Source organism: Arachis stenosperma, chromosome 9 (assembly GCF_014773155.1).
Source record: "Arachis stenosperma cultivar V10309 chromosome 9, arast.V10309.gnm1.PFL2, whole genome shotgun sequence".
Lineage (NCBI taxonomy): Eukaryota > Viridiplantae > Streptophyta > Magnoliopsida > Fabales > Fabaceae > Arachis > Arachis stenosperma.
The window spans coordinates 86114307-86130286 of NC_080385.1; positions in this window are offsets into that span (position 1 = coordinate 86114307).

Consider the following 15980-nt stretch of genomic DNA (forward strand, 5'->3'; position numbering starts at 1 on the left):
ACTTGTTTGTTGCCCCATTTAGAAGCTTTTCCTTTCTTCCTTCTTGGTGGCCAACCTAAAAGGAGAGAAAAAGAAAGAAATTAAGCTTATAACAAAGATATCAAAGCAAATAGAACATAGGTGGGGGCTAATGCCAAGTAAGAGTATGGTTCTCTACTACATGGTAGCTACAACATGTGAGTAAGAAAACAATATGAGCCAAGGCATATCAACAATATCAAACAAGTCAAGGGGCACAAAAATAATGCAAGGAATTCTCAACAATTGAGTATAAGAATTCAACACCATTATTACAATGAGAAACATAGAAAATAAAATGAAAAAAAGTCTATAAAAACAAAATTAAAATGCAAAGAATAAAAGTATACAAATGCGATAAACAAAAGAAAATGGAAGAGGAAAAAAACTCTTTTTTTACCAACGCGGACGCATCATGCACGCTCACGCGTTGATGCACAGATTAGCCGAAGGATGCGTACGTGCCAGGTGCATGTAAGTCGTGTCAGGCATAGGGCATGGGGTTGGCCCAAAAGTAGCACAACTCTCTGGAAAATGTACCAGGAGTGCAGGTGGCACAAACGACGCGCGCACGCACAGCGTGCGTATGCATGCATTGCGCAATTAGCTTTATGTATGCGTACGCACCAGGTGCGCGCACGCGTGGGTGGTGTTGGGCCTGGGGCTCAATGTTCGCACAATGCAGGCGTACCTCTCGGGTTTTTGGCTGGGGATGGAATTTTTGCATCCACGCATACGCACAATGTACGCGTCCGCGTGGAGTGGCCAAAAATTGTAAAGCACGCGTACGTGTGGGTTGGTGCTCTATTTTTTAAAATTTTTCCAAGTTCTTGCACCAAACCAAGCATTCCAAACTTCCAAACAGCTACCAAAACACCCTAAAACTTTATTTAACATACTAAAATACTAATTAAACTCAACAACCAAAACAAAACATGAAATCAAACCTAGCACTTTTGTTTATTGTCCTTAAGTTGGACTTATGGGGAGCTCCTCATTAAGGTGGCTTGTGCTTGAACTCATCTTGGAACTCCCACTAATGCTTGGTTCTCCAATAGGCTCCATTCTTTAAATTTAATATCTTCAAGCCTTGATGGAGTTCCGCACAAGCTATGAGCTCCCAAAGGTGATCCTCATGTATTCCCGGATCCCATATCTTGTTTCCACACCCATCTTCAACTTGATCATTATTGTTCCATCCGGGTGGCAAGTAAGGTGAACTCTCAATAAAGTGACCAACAATCCTCCTAGACCCATCTAGTTGAGCACAACTCCAACCTTTGTATTTCATGTCTGATTTATCGACCCTAATGAGCCTTGATTTACAACGCCAACCACAAAACATTTTTTGCTTACGCTTCATCCCACAAAATGATCTAAGTTGACCATCCATTTCAAGCAAGCCATATTCGAATGGGATAATAAAGCTAATAGAAATGAATTTTACCCACTCAAATGTAGGAGTAGATGGCAGCCTAGGTAAAGAAGCTTCCATGGGTCTTGACAAAGTGTATTAAACTCCCATCCTTCTTTTTCTAAGGACTTCCACCTCTTTACAAGATTTCTCAATTTCAATCCTTTGTTCATTAAATTCATCTAAGCCTTTTCCCCTACTCAAATCATAAATGGGAGGATGAGAGAGATTTACCTCCACATTGCTTCCAATTTCACCGGAAGAAGGTTCTTCAAGTTCAAAGGATCCACCACCACTAGAATTTGATGCTTGCTCTTCATTGCCATGGGAACTCAATTTTTGCTTTATCCCATCCAAGTCTTCATATGGAGTATGCCTTGGAGGTTGTGCACATTCCTCCTTGACATCAATTACAATCTTCTTGGAGGGGTCTTCTTCAACTCTATGTTCCCATGGAGGTTTCGCATCTCCTAAGTCTTCAACCACTTCTTCCTTTTCTTCAACAATAGTAGCTTCCTCCAATTGTTCCAACACAAAGCAACTTCCTTCATTTCCCACCGGAGTTTCCAATCTCTTCTTCATGCTATGCTCTTCATTAGATTCTCCACATGTAGCCATGGGAGTTCCTTGAGTGTTCAAGCATTGGGAGGCTAATTGATTTGTTATCACATCCAAGGCGGCCATGAAATTTTGCACATCCCTTTTCATCTCTTCTTGCCCTTGAACAAGAACACCAAGGATGTCATCCATTGGAGGTTGGGGTGGATGGAAGGGTTCATCATTTTGGAAGGAAGGTTCATAATAGGAAAGTGGTTCATCATAGTAAAGATGTGGTGGCTCTATGTTCTCCATTTGTTCTACTTGTTGCCCAATACACTCTAATCCATTGTTCACAAGTTGATGTTCTATAAACCTCTTCATGCTTCCCTCTTCAGTTGCTCTTCCACAATCATCTTTGGACATGTAATATGAATCCCATGCATCTATCTTTTGATGGATGGTTGCTTGAAGCCGATCCATTGCTTCCTTGAAAGATGGACATGGATATTCTTCCATGGAGGGTTGTGGTGGAAGGTAGAATTCATCTTATGGTTGAAAGTTCTCATAAATTGGAGGTGGTTCATTTTGGTCATGGTATGGAGGAGGTGGTTCTTGGAAGGGTTGATATTATGGTGGTTCCATATATGGTTCATGATGAGCGGATAATTTATTCGCTTTTTGGCATTGTTTTTAGGTAGTTTTTAGTAAGTTCAAGCTACTTTTAGGGATGTTTTCATTAGTTTTTATGTTAAATTCACATTTCTGGACTTTACTATGAGTTTGTGTGTTTTTCTGTGATTTCAGGTAATTTCTGGCTGAAATTGAGGGACTTGAGCAAAACTCTAAAAAAGGCTGACAAAAGGACTGCTGATGCTGTTGGAATCTGACCTCCCTACACTCAAAATAAATTTTCTGGAGCTACAGAACTTCAAATGGCGCGCTCTCAATGGCGTTGGAAAGTAGACATCCAGAGCTTTCCAGCAATATATAATAGTTCATACTTTATTCGGGAATTGACGACGTAAAGTAGCGCTCAACGCCAAGTACATGCTGCTGTCTAGAGTCAAACGCCAGAAACACGTCACGACCCGGAGTTAAACGCCAGAAACACGCTATAACTCGGCGTTCAACTCCAATAAAAGCCTCAGCTCGTGGATAGATCAAGCTCAGCCCAAGCATACACCAAGTGGGCCCCGGAAGTGCATTTATGCATCAATTACTTACTCATGTAAACCCTAGTAGCTAGTTTATTATAAATAGGACTTTTTACTAGTGTATTAATACAATTACTATTATTTTCTATTCAATTCTCTTTTATTCCTATTCTAAGATATTTGTTGCACTTCAACTTGATGAATGTGATGATCCATGGCACTCATCATCATTCTCACCTATGAATGCGCGTGACTGACAACCACTTCCGTTCTACCTTAGGCCGGACGCATATCTCTTAGATTCCCCAACAGAATCTTCGTGGTATAAGCTAGATAGATGGCGGCATTCATGGGAATCCAGAAAGTCTAACCTTGTCTGTGGTATTCCGAGTAGGATTCCGGGAATCCGGAAAGTCTAACCTTGTCTGTGGTATTCCGAGTAGGATTCTGGGATTGAATGACTGTGACGAGCTTCAAACTCCTGAAGGTTGGGCGTTAGTGACAGACGCAAAAGAATCAAGGGATTCTATTCCAACCTGATTGAGAACCGACAGATGATTAGCCGTGCTGTGACAGAGCATAGGACCATTTTCACTGAGAGGATGGGATGTAGCCATTGACAACGGTAATTCCCTACATACAGCTTGCCATGGAAAGGAGTAAGAAGAATTGGATGAATGTAATAAGAAAGCAGAGATTCAGGAGGAGCACAGCATCTCCATATACCTATTTGAAATTCCCACCATGGAAATACATGAGTAACTTTATCTTTATTTTATGTTTATTATTTATCATTATTCGAAAATCCATAATCAATTATAATCCGCCTAACTGAGATTTACAAGATGACCATAGCTTGCTTCATACCAACAATCTCTGTGGGATCGACCCTTACTCACGTAAGGTATTACTTGGATGACCCAGTACACTTGCTGGTTAAGTTGAACGGAGTTGTGTCCACACATAGCAAAGAGCCATAATAATGATTCCATACAATAGCAAAGAGTACTACATTAATGTGATCACAATTTCGTCCACCAAGTTTTTGGCGCCGTTGCCGGGGATTGTTCGAGTTTGGACAACTAACGGTTCATCTTGTTGCTCAGATTAGGTAATTTTCTTTTCAAAAACTTTTTCAAAATTTTTCTTTTCTTTTTCGTTTTTCCAAAAATATTTTCGAAAAAAAATTAATAAAAATCCAAAAAAAAAATCATAAAATCATAGAAACCAAAAATATTTTGTGTTTCTTGTTTGAGTCTTGAGTCAATTTTTAAGTTTGGTGTCAATTGCATGCTTTAAAAATTTTCTTGCAATTTTTTTCGAAAATCTCATGCATTCATAGTGTTCTTCATGATCTTCAAGTTGTTCTTAACAAGTCTTCTTGTTTGATCTTGATGTTTTCTTATTTTGTGTTGTTTGTTGTTTTTCATATGCATTTTTGCATTCATAGTGGCCATGCATTAAAGATTTTTAAGTTTGGTGTCTTGCATGTTTTTTCTGCATCAAAAATTTTTCAAAAATATGTTCTTGGTGTTCATCATGATCTTCAAAGTGTTCTTGGTGTTCATCTTGACATTCATAGTGTTCTTGCATGCATCATGTGTTTTGATCCAAAATTTTTATGTTTTGGGTCAAAATTGTGTTTTTCTCTCTCATCATTAAAAATTCAAAAAAATCAAAAAAATATCTTTTCCTTATTTTTCTCTTAATTTTCGAAAATTTGAGTTGACTTAGTCAAAAAATTTTAAATTTAGTTATTTCTTACAAGTCAAGTCAAATTTTCAAAAATTTAAAAATCTTATCTTTTCAAAAATCATATCCTTTTCATTTTTTTCCTCTTTTTCGAAAATTTCAAAAAATATTTTTCAAAATATTTTCAAAATCTTTTTCTTATCTTTATATCAAATTTTCAAAAACTCACTAACAATTAATGTGATTGATTCAAAAATTTGAAGTTTGTTACTTTCTTGTTAAGAAAGGTTCAATCTTTAAGTTTTAGAATCTTATCTTGTAGTTTCTTGTTAGTGAAGTAAGTAATTTTAAATTTAAAAATTAAATCTTTTTATCTTTTATCATATCTCTTTCAAAATTTTATCTTTTTCAAAATTTAATTTCAAAATATCTTATCTAACTTCTTATCTTCTTATCTTTTCAAATTTGATTTTAATATCTTTTTCAACTAACTCTTTTACTTTTTGTTTGTTTCTTATCTTTTTCAAAACCACCTAACTACTTTTCCCTCTCTAATTTTCGAAAATATCTCATCTCTTTTTCAAAAATTCTTTTTTTTTTGTTTTAAATTTTAATTTTAATCTTATCTTATCTCTAATTTTCGAAGATTACTAACGCCTTTTTAAAATTATTTTCAAATTTTCTATCTCTTCTCTCTTCTTCTATTTAATTATTTATTTACTAACACTTCTCTTCACCTCTCTTCAGCTGAAAATCCGAACACATTCTTCTTCACTCTTCTCCCCTTTCTTCTTCTACTAACATAAAGGAATCTCTATACTGTGACATAGAGGATTCCTCTTCTTTTCTTGTTTTCTTCTCTTTCATATGAGCAGGAACAAGGAAAAAGGCACTCTTGTTGAAATTGATCCCGAACCTGAAAGGACTCTGAAGAGGAAACTAAGAGAAGCTAAATTACAACAATCTAAAGGTAACCTTTCAGAAATATTAGAACAAGAGAAGGAGATGGCAGCCGAAAATAATAAAAATGCAAGGAGGATGCTTGGTGACTTTACTAACCCACGTCCAAGTTTGATGGGAGAAGCATCTCTATTCCTGCCATTGGATCAAACAACTTTGAGCTGAAACCTCAGCTGGTTGCTTTAGTGCAACAGAACTGCAAGTTTTATGGACTTCCATCTGAAGATCCTTACCAGTTTTTAATTGAGTTCTTGCAGATTTGTGAGACTGTTAAGACAAATGGAGTTGATCCTGAAGTCTACAGACTCATGCTTTTCCCTTTTGCTGTAAGAGACAGAGCTAGAATATGGTTGGATTCACAACCTAAGGATAGCCTGGACTCCTAGGATAAGCTGGTCACGGCTTTCTTGGATAAATTCTTTCCTCCTCAAAAGTTGAGCAAGCTTAGAGTGGATGTTCAGACCTTTAAACAAAAAGATGGTGAATCCCTCAATGAAGCTTGGGAAAGATATATTCTATTATGGTCTATCTGACATATTTTCAGAATGGACCATATTAGATATATTCTATTATGATCTATCTGAATTTTCGAAAATGTCATTGAACCATTCTGCAGGTGGATCCATTCACCTTAAGAAAACGCCTGCAGAAGCTCAAGAACTAATTGACATGGTTGCAAATAACCAATTCATGTACACTTCTGAAAGGAATTCCGTGAATAATGGGACGCCTCAGAAGAAAGGAATTCTTGAAATTGATGCTCTGAATGCCATATTGGCTCAGAACAAAGTGTTGACTCAGTAAGTCAACATGATCTCTCAAAGTATGAATGGATGGCAAAATGCATCCAACAGTACTAAAGAGGCAGCTTCTGAAGAAGCTTATGATCCTGAAAACCCTACAATAGCAGAGGTAAATTACATGGGTGAACCTTATGGAAACACCTATAATTCATCATGGAGAAATCATCCAAATTTCTCATGGAAGGATCAACAAAAGCCTCAACAAGGCTTTAACAATGGTGGACGCAATAGGCTGAGCAATAGCAAGCCTTTTCCATCATCTTTTCAGCAACAGACAGAGAATTGTGAACAAAACACTTCTAATTTAGCCAATCTAGTCTCTGATCTGTCAAAGGCCACTTTCAGTTTCATGAGTAAAACAAGATCCTCCATCAGAAATCTGGAGGCACAAGTGGGCCAGCTGAGTAAGAAGGTCCTTGAAACTCCTCCCAGTATTCTCCCAAGCAATACAGAAGAGAATCCAAAAGGAGAGTGCAAGGCCATTGATGTAATCAATATGGCCGAATGCACAAGGGAGGAGGAGGACGAAAATCCTAGTGAGGAAGACCTCCTGGGACGTCTCTCAAGCAAGAGGGAGTTTCCTATTAAGGATCCAAAGGAATCTGAGGCTCATATAGAGACCATAGAGATTCTATTAAATCTCCTTCTGCCATTCATGAGCTCTGAAGACTATTCTTCCTCTGAAGAGGATGAAGATGTGACTAGAGAGCAAGTTGCTCAATATTTAGGAGCTATCATGAAGCTGAATGCCAAGTTGTTTGGTAATGAGACTTGGGAAAGTGAACCTCCCTTGCTCATTAGTGAACTAGATACCTGGATTCAGCAAATTTTATCTCAAAAGAGACAAGATCCTGGCAAGTTCTTAATACCTTGTACCATAGGCACCATGACCTTTGAAAAAGCTCTATGTGATCTGGGGTCAGGGATAAATCTTATGCCACTCTCTGTAATAGAGAAGCTGGGGATCATTGAGGTACAACCTGCCTTGTTCTCATTACAATTGGCAGACAAGTCATTAAGACAAGCTTATGGAGTAGTAGAGGACGTGTTAGTAAAGGTTGAAGGCCTTTACATCCCTGCTAATTTCATAATCTTAGACACTGGGAAGGAAGAGGATGAGTGTATCATCCTTGGAAGACCTTTCCTAGCCACAGCAGGAGCTGTGATAGATGTCAACAGAGGAGAATTAGTCCTTCAATTGAATGGGGACTACCTTGTGTTTAAGACACATGGCCATCCCTCTGTGACAAAAGAGAGTGAGCACAAAGAGCATCTCTCAGTTCAGAGTCAAGAAGAGCCCCCACAGTCAAACTCTAAGTTTGGTGTTGGGAGGCCACAACCAAACTCTAAGTTTGGTGTTAAGACCCCATATCCAAACTCTAAGTTTGGTGTTGGGACTATACAACATTGACCTGATCACCTTGTAGCTCCATGAGAGCCCACTGTCAAGCTATTGACATTAAAGAAGTGCTTGTTGGGAGGCAACCCAATTTTATTTATCTAATTTTTATTTTATTTTATTTTATTGTTATTTTATGTTTTATTAGGTACATGATCATGTGGAGTCACAAAAAAAATATAAAAATTAAAAACAGAATCAAAAACAGCAGAAGAAAAATCACACCCTGGAGGGAGGACAGACTGGCGTTCAATGCCAGTAAGGAGCATCTGGCTGGCGTTCACCGCCAGAAAAGAGCATGAATCTGACGCTGAACGCCAGAAACAAGCAACATTCTAGCGTTTGAACGCTGCTGGACGAAATTGTTATTCATGTATTATTCCATTTTGCAAAATTCATTGCTTTTCATTCCCTGGTAATGGCGCCAAAAACATGATGCCAATACCATGGTTCACAACTTCGTTCAACTTAACCAGCAAGTGTACTGGGTCATCCAAGTAATACCTTACGTGAGTAAGGGTCGATCCCACAGAGATTGTTGGTATGAAGCAAGCTATGGTCACCTTGTAAATCTCAGTTAGGCAGATTAAATAGTTTATGGGTTTTCGAATAATAATAAAGAGAAAATAAAAGGGATAGAAATACTTATGTAAATTAATAGTGGGAATTTCAGATAAGTGTATGGAGATGATGTGCTCCTCTTGAATCTCTACTTTCCAATTACATTCATCCAATCCTTCTTACTCCTTTCCATGGCAAGCTGTATGTAGGGCATCACCGTTGTCAGTGGCTACATCCCATCCTCTCAGTGAAAACGTTCCTATGCTCTGTCACAGCACGGCTAATCAGCTGTTGGTTCTCGATCATGTTGGAATAGGATCCATTGATCCTTTTGCGCTTGTCATCACGCCCAGCAATCGCGAGTTTGAAGCTCGTCACAGTCATTCAATCCCAGAATCCTACTCGGAATACCACAGACAAGGTTTAGACTTTCCGGATCCTCATGAATGCCGCCATCTATCTAGCTTATACCACGAAGATTCTGTTGGGGAATCTATGAGATATGCGCCCGGCCTAAGGTAGAACGGAAGTGGTTGTCAATCACGCGCGTTCGTAGGTGAGAATGATGATGAGTGTCACGGATCATCACATTCATCAAGTTGAAGTGCAACGTATATCTTGGAATAAGAATAAAAGAGAATTGAATAAGAAGTAATAGTAATTGTATTGAAACTTGAGGTACAGCAGAGCTCCACACTTTTAATCTATGGTGTGCAGAAACTCCACTGTTGAAAATACATAAGTGAAAGGTTCAGGCATGGCCGAATGGCCAGCCCCCTGAGTGTGATCAATAGCCTCTTAAGATGAAGAATAAAACAAAACTGAGACCAAAGATGTCTAATACAATAGTAACTTCTCCTATTTATACTAGACTAGCTACTAGGGTTTACATGAGTAAGTAATTGATGCATAAATCCACTTCCGGGGCCCACTTGATGCATGTTTGGGCTGAGCTTGATCTATCCACGAGCTGAGGCTTCTCTTGGAGTTGAACTCCAAGTTATAACGTGTTTTGGGCGTTCAACTCCGGATCATGACGTTTTTCTGGCGTTTAACTCTAGACAGCAGCATGTACTTGGCGTTCAACGCCAAGTTACGTCGTCAATTTCCGAATAAAGTATGGACTATTATATATTTCTGGAAAGCTCTGGATGTCTAGTTTCCAACGCTTTTGAGAGCGCGCCAATTGGAGTTCTGTAGCTCCAGAAAATTCATTTTGAGTGCAAGGAGGTCAGATTCCAACAGCATCTGCAGTCCTTTTTGTCAACCTTTTTCAGAGTTTTGCTCAAATCCCTCAATTTCAGCCAGAAATTACCTGAAATCACAAAAAAACACACAAACTCATAGTAAAGTCCAGAAATGTGAATTTAACATAAAAACTAATGAAAACATCCCTAAAAGTAGCTTGAACTTACTAAAAACTACCTAAAAACAATGCCAAAAAGCGTATAAATTATCCGCTCATCAAACGCCAGGAATGTGCCTTGAGAAAAGCTAGCGTTGAACGCCAGTAACAAGCATGGAACTGGCGTTCAACGCCAGAAACATGCTACATATGGGCGTTGAACGCCTAGAACATGCCACAGATCGGCGTTGATCGCCCAAAACGTGCATAACCTCGGCGTTTAAACGCCAGAATGGTATGCAAAGGCATTTTACATGCCTAATTGGTGCAGGGATGTAAATCCTTGACACCTCAGGATCCTGTGGACCCCACAGGATCATCTCAGGATCTGTGGACCTCACAGGATCCCCACCTACCTCGCCCTCTCTCTCTCCATTCATGGTCATCCCTTCTGTTTTCCATTCACCACTCACATCCATCCACTCTTCCCCATACACCCCACCTACCTTCCAAATTCAAAATCTCTTTCCCACCCAATCCCACCCATATAGCCAAATACACACATCCCTCCATCTCCTCCATATCTTCTTCTTATTCTTCATCTTTTCTTTCTTCTCTTGCTCGAGGGCGAGCAATTTTCTAAGTTTGGTGTGGTAAAAGCATAGCTTTTTGTTTTTCCATAACCATTGATGACACCTAAGGCCAGAGAAACCTCAAAAAAAAAGAGAGAGAAAAAAGAGAAGAGAAAAGGGAAGACAAAAGCTTCCACCTCTAAGTCATGAGAGATGGAGAGATTCATCTCAAGGATCCATAGCTCAGTAATAGAGCATTTGACTGCACATCAAGAGAGCATGAAGAACTCCCTCATCAAGAAATCCCTGAGATACCTCAGGGGATACATGTTCCTCTATATAATTATTGGGAGCAACTAAGGATAGGAACACCAAAATTACTAGGGATCATGCAACAAAAGCAAGGAAGAGACATAAAGGAGCTCAAAAAGCACCATTGGTCCTTCAAGAAGGCGCCACCCTCACTAAGGTGGACTCATTCCTTGTTCTTATTTTCTCTGCTTTTCGGTTTTTATGTTGTGATTATTTATGTTTTGTGTCTCTACTTCATGATCATTAGTAGTTAGTAACTATGTCTTAAAGCTATGAATAATTCCATTAATCCTTCACCTTTCTTAAATGAAAAATGTTTCTAATTCAAAAGAATAAGAAGTACATGAATTTCAAATTTATCCTTGAATTTAGTTTAATTATATTGATGTGGTGACAATACTTTTTGTTTTCTGAATGAATGCTTGAACAGTGCATATTTTTGATCTTATTGTTTATGAATGTTAAAACTGTTGACTCTTGAAAGAATGATGAACAAAGAGAAATTTTATTGATAATCTGAAAAATCATGAAATTGATTCTTGAAGCAAGAAAAAGCAGTGAAAAAGCAAAAGCTTGTGAAAAAAAAAGTTGCGAAAAAAATAGAAAGAAAAAGAAAAAGCAAGCAGAAAAAGCCAATAGCCCTTAAAACCAAAAGGCAAGGGTAAAAAGGATCCAAGGCTTTGAGCATCAATGGATAGGAGGGCCCAAGGAAATAAAATCCAGGCCTAAGCGGCTAAATCAAGCTGTCCCTAACCATGTGCTTGTGGCATGCAGGTCCAAGTGAAAAGCTTGAGACTGAGTGGTTAAAGTCGTGATCCAAAGCAAAAAGAGTGTGCTTAAGAGCTTTGAACACCACTAACTGGGGACTCTAGCAAAGCTGAGTCATGTGTCTGTGGCATTTATGTATCCGGTGGTAATACTGGAAAACAAAATGCTTAGGGCCACGGCCAAGACTCAAAAAAGTAGCTGTGTTCAAAAATCAACAAACTTAACTAGGAGAATCAATAACACTATCTGAAATTCTAAGTTCCTAGAGATTCCAATCATTCTAAGCTTCAAGGGAAAGTGAGATGCCAAAACTGTTCAGAAGCAAAAAGCTACAAGTCCCGCTCATCTAATTAGAATTAATATTCATTGATATTCTGAAATTTATTGTATAGTCTCTTGTTTTTATCCTATTTGATTTTCAGTTGCTTGGGGACAAGCAACAATTTAAGTTTGGTGTTGTGATGAGCGGATAATTTATACGCTTTTTGGCATTGTTTTTAGGTAGTTTTTAGTAAGTTCAAGCTACTTTTAGGGATGTTTTCATTAGTTTTTATGTTAAATTCACATTTCTGGACTTTACTATGAGTTTGTGTGTTTTTCTGTGATTTCAGGTAATTTCTGGCTGAAATTGAGGGACTTGAGCAAAACTCTGAAAAAGGCTGACAAAAGGACTGCTGATGCTGTTGGAATCTGATCTCCCTACACTCAAAATAGATTTTCTGGAGCTACAGAACTTCAAATGGCGCGCTCTCAACGGCGTTGGAAAGTATACATCCAGAGCTTTCCAGCAATATATAATAGTCCATACTTTATTCGGGAATTGATGATGTAAAGTGGCGCTCAACGCCAAGTACATGCTGCTGTCTAGAGTCAAACGCCAGAAACACGTCACGACCCGGAGTTGAACGCCAGAAACACGCTATAACTCGGCGTTCAACTCCAATAAAAGCCTCAGCTCGTGGATAGATCAAGCTCAGCCCAAGCATACACCAAGTGGGCCCTGGAAGTGGATTTATGCATCAATTACTTACTCATGTAAACCCTAGTAGCTAGTTTATTATAAATAGGACTTTTTACTAGTGTATTAGACATCTCGGGGCGCATAGTCCTTAGACCATGGGGGCTGGCCATTCGGCCATGCCTGAACCTTTCACTTATGTATTTTCAATGGTGGAGTTTCTACACACCATAGATTAAGGGTGTGGAGTTCTGCTGTACCTCAAGTTTCAATACAATTACTATTATTTTCTATTCAATTCTCTTTTATTCCTATTCTAAGATATTCGTTGCACTTCAACTTGATGAATGTGATGATCCGTGACACTCATCATCATTCTCACCTATGAATGCACGTGACTGACAACCACTTCCGTTCTACCTTAGGCCGGGCGCATATCTCTTAGATTCCCTAACAGAATCTTCGTGGTATAAGCTAGATAGATGGCGGCATTCATGGGAATCCGGAAAGTCTAACCTTGTCTGTGGTATTCCGAGTAGGATTCCGGGAATCCGAAAAGTCTAACCTTGTCTGTGGTATTCCGAGTAGGATTCTGGGATTGAATGACTGTGACGAGCTTCAAACTCCTGAAGGTTGGGCGTTAGTGACAGACGCAAAAGAATCAAGGGATTCTATTCCAACCCGATTGAGAACCGACAGATGATTAGCCGTGCTGTGACAGAGCATAGGACCATTTTCACTGTGAGGATGGGATGTGGCCATTGACAACGGTGATTCTCTACATACAGCTTGCCATGGAAAGGAGTAAGAAGAATTGGATGAATGTGATAAGAAAGCAGAGATTCAGGAGGAGCATAGCATCTCTATACACCTATCTGAAATTCCCACCATGGAAATACATGAGTAACTTTATCTTTATTTTGTGTTTATTATTTATCATTATTCGAAAATCCATAATCAATTATAATCCGCCTGACTGAGATTTACAAGATGACCATACCTTGCTTCACACCAACAATCTCTATGGGATCGACCCTTACTCACGTAAGGTATTACTTGGATGACCCAGTACACTTGCTGGTTAAGTTGAACGGAGTTGTGTCCACACATAGCAAAGAGCCATAATAATGATTCCATACAATAGCAAAGAGTACTACATTAATGTGATCACAATTTTGTCCACCAGTTCATATGGCTCAAAAGGTGGTTGGTATGGTGGATATGAATTAGGGTCATATGGAGGTAGTTGGTGGAAAGTGGCTTGTGAGTATGGTTGCTCATAGGCATATGGTAGTGGTTCTTAATAGTCACAAGGAGATTCACCATAGCCATTTGATTGGTATGCATCATAGAATGGCTCTTCTTCGTAGTGCGTTGGTGGAGGTTGTTGCCATGAGGATTGATCATATGTGACTTAACCTGATTTTTATAAAGCTTCTCACTTTTTGTAACAAGTATCTTCACCATGTGAACTTTTTCCTTATGTTTCATAATGAATAAGTGCTTTACTTTTCATTAATGGATTGGTCGTTGTTTACTGTGCTATTTTATATCAATCTTGCGCTTCACTTGCACAATTTCAATACCCAATATCAAATACTCAATTCACTCTTGTGGTTACCTAGGATTGCTTCAGCCTTAAGTTTTACTTATTTATGTGCAACCTAGGCCATCTAATTAAGGAACACATGCTTACTTTTTGATTGTGTGGTCACCGGTCTACCCGGTCAATGTGTATGTTCTAAAGTGTGCGCACACTTAGAATACACACATTGCCTTTTGTCACACCACACCTCTACTCAAACATCCACAATTAGATGCTTATTGGTTTTTACCCCCCTTTTACCCTTTTATGCTACTTGCCCCATGATCCTAATTATACTTTATTCATTCTTTTTGAGGATGAGACATAAAGGCAAGGAGTCGGAGAGGAGGAGGACACCGAAAAGGGAGATACCAAGAATGCATTGAACTTGGCGATTTCTACGGAACCCAAGTCCCCGCATCCGCCAACCGAAGGTGGAGGAATTTAGAGACATTCTCCCCGGATTATGTTCATGCACGGAGGACCGTGCAATGCTTAAGTGTGGGGGGAGAATTTGTCATTTTGGGGGAGTAAACTTGCTTTTCCGAACACTTTGCACTTTCTTTATTTTTGTTTTTTTTATGTTTCTTGTAGATATTTTATAGTGTTTTTTACTGTTGCATTATATTTTCTTTTGGTATATATATATCATAGTTTATATCTATTGCATTTTGTATCTTTTTCATGGTATATATTTTATATAGATAGAAGTTGTGATTGGATGTTGTGAATAGCATAGTGCCTAGTTGAATTTTGTTCTAATTTTTCATGTTAGTTTTTGGTTGTTGAAAATTAGGAATAGAGCTAGGAAATATTTTGAAATTGCATCCATCACAACATACATATGTACATACATATTGTTTATGCCTTGGGTCGAGATGTACGACCCGGGCTAAGTCTACTGACCTCCCCAGGATAGGACTACCCGATCTCTTCTCAAAGAGATCGGCCAAACCGCTACAGAGGCCCAAGAAGGCCCAAAAAAGAGGAACACGACCCAAATCTAAAGGTAGCCCGAAGCCTAGAGAGATAAAGGCGGTTCCCTTAAAGATAAAAAAACTTCACTCAAAGATAAGATAAGATAACTATCTTATCCCAAAGAAAGATCATTCTACACCATTATAAATACACTGGAGCACCCAAGTATAATTCATACTCTGATTCTACTAAAAACCTGCTTAATACCCTTGCTAACTTAAGCATCAGAGTCCCTTGCAGGTACCACCACCCTCCGGTGACGAAGGATCAACACCACCACCAAATCCAACAAGTCGGACACGGCGACTCCGGCTACCATCATCAAATCGGACACAACAACTCTGACCAGTATAGAAAATCTCGTTCGAGATCGACCTACAGTTTTAGGTAACCCTCGAAACATTGGCGCCGTTGCCGGGGAACCTATAAGTCATCCCATCATCAGGGCGGACAACCTTGATAACGACCATAACTCAGATCTAGAAAATAGAACACCGCAAAAAGATGTGGACACTACACCAAAGGAAATATCTCAACCGAATGGAGACAAGAACTGACCAAACACACAAATTCTGGAGGTGCTTCAAGCTCAACAAGATCGTCTCAAACAACTCGAAAAGGAGGCTGAGCACCAACGAGAAGCTGAGAAGGGCGTTCGAAGGGAAACTAGGTGACGTAAAGAGTTGGAAGACAAACTCCTAAAGCTCGAAATAGATCTAAAGGCCAAAACTACTCGATCTAATCACGAGGATAATCCCCGCAAGGATCAAGACCCATTCACCAAAGAAGTTATGAAGGCCAAAGTCCCAAAGGACTTCAAGGCTCCCGACATGACTTCCATACGATGGCACATTAGATCCAAGTTACCATCTCAGTAATTTCAGAAGCAGAATGTATCTCACTGATGCCTCAGATACAATT